Raw genomic sequence first — 1766 nt, 5'->3', positions numbered from 1 at the left:
GGCAGCTAGTTGGAAATCCCTGGACTATATGACGTATACCTATACTAGTTTAATGTTTGTTTGCAGTCTTATTTTTATCCACACGAGCTTTTAAACCCCCTCCCCCCCCCTCCTCCTTCCCTCATATCGCTCCCAGGGGGGAGGGAGGGGGTTGGGTGGTAATTTTGATGTTTTCTGAGGAGCTTTGGATGGGCCATTGTACACTACCTTCCTTTTAAGATTCTTTTTTTTATAGATTTCTTTTATATTTTCTTCTATTTTGGTCTTTTTTCCCTCCTTCTTTCTCTCTGCCTTTCTTTCTCTTCTTTTATTTATTTTCCTCCCCTCCTCGTTTCTCTATTTCTTTTTCTCCCTTTCTTCTCTTTTTCTTTTTATTATTTTTCCTTCCTCCTCTTTCCTTTTCTCCCTTCCTTCTCTAGTTCTCTTGCTTTTATTTCTTTCTCTTCCTCTTTATTATCTTCCCTTCCTCCTCTCCCTTTCCTTCTCTTCCTTCATTTCCTTTTCGCCCTTCTTCCCCGTCTCGTTTGACATTCACATAGCGTCCACTTGTCCTGTACAGGTATTGTGTGAAGGTTCAAAGTACCGTAACCTTCAAAGTAAAGAATTCAACCTTCAGAATTTTCAAATTTCCCCTCCACCGGTCCTTGTCCAGTTATCCTTTCCTCTCCCTCTTGTTCCTTTCCTTCCATTATCCTTTTCCAATCTCTCTGATTTTCCTCTCTCGTTCCTTTGTCCTCTCTTTATCCTCTTCCCTTCCTTTTCTTCTCTTTCCCTTCCCCCTCCATCAGTTCTCTTTCTCTCCTTCTTCTCTCCTGTTTCTATTCCCTCTGATCCCCTCTTCTTTCTTCTCTTCCCATCCTTCTAGTTTCTATGTCCCTTCTCTCTACGTAGATTCTTTAATTATGTCCTTTCTACTGTTATCCCTCCATTCATCAACTCCTTCCCTAAGTTCCCTCTCCTCTGCCTTCTTCCAGTCCCTTCCTTTCTCATCTCTTCTCTTTTCCCTTCTATCCCTCTCCATCGTTCAGATACCCCTCCATTCATTAACTCCTTTCCTACCTCTTCCTTCTCCTCTTCTCTTTCCCTTCTATCCCTCTCTCTCCCCCTTCTCTTCACACATTAGCTAGCTCTCTATCTCCTTTCTTCTCCCACCTCCTATGTACCCTTTCTGTACCGCCTTACCTAACCTACTTTCCTGCTTCCAGGAATCGACCGTTTATTTATAATTTTTACCCATTTGCAACTGCTCCATTGGTACTCAACTTGATTTTAATTTACCCTACATATCCTTGTTCCTGCCTTGTTTTTCACATTCCTTCCTTGATGCTGCCCTATTTTCCTTAATATGTAGGTAGTCTGTGAACTCAACATGTAGGTAGTATGTACTTTCTATGTATATTATGTACTTAATATGTACATAGCTGCACACTCTATTACTCAAAAAGCAGTTAACACAGGATAGCAAAGTAGGGAGAAGAGAAGAGAGATAAAAGAAAGAAAGAAAGAGAGTGGGAAGAGAGAGAAAGAGAGAATTACTCATAAAGGGTAGCAAGAGATGAAGTGAAAAAGTAATGGCGAGAGAGAAAGAAAGAGAGGGGAATAAAGAAAGAGAGAGAGAAGGGAGAAAAGATAAAGATGAAAAAGGAGGAAGGTAGAGAATTAATCATAAAGGAGTTAAAAAGGATAGAGAGAGAAAGAGATATGAACAACGCAAAAGAGAAAGGTGTATGAATAATTTAAAATTTGCTCTTTAATTCTCTCTCTCT

Source organism: Diaphorina citri, unplaced genomic scaffold, assembly GCF_000475195.1.
Source record: "Diaphorina citri unplaced genomic scaffold, Diaci psyllid genome assembly version 1.1 scaffold314, whole genome shotgun sequence".
NCBI lineage: Eukaryota > Metazoa > Arthropoda > Insecta > Hemiptera > Psyllidae > Diaphorina > Diaphorina citri.
The sequence above is the reverse complement of the archived record's forward strand: the minus strand, read 5'-3'. Positions refer to the sequence as shown.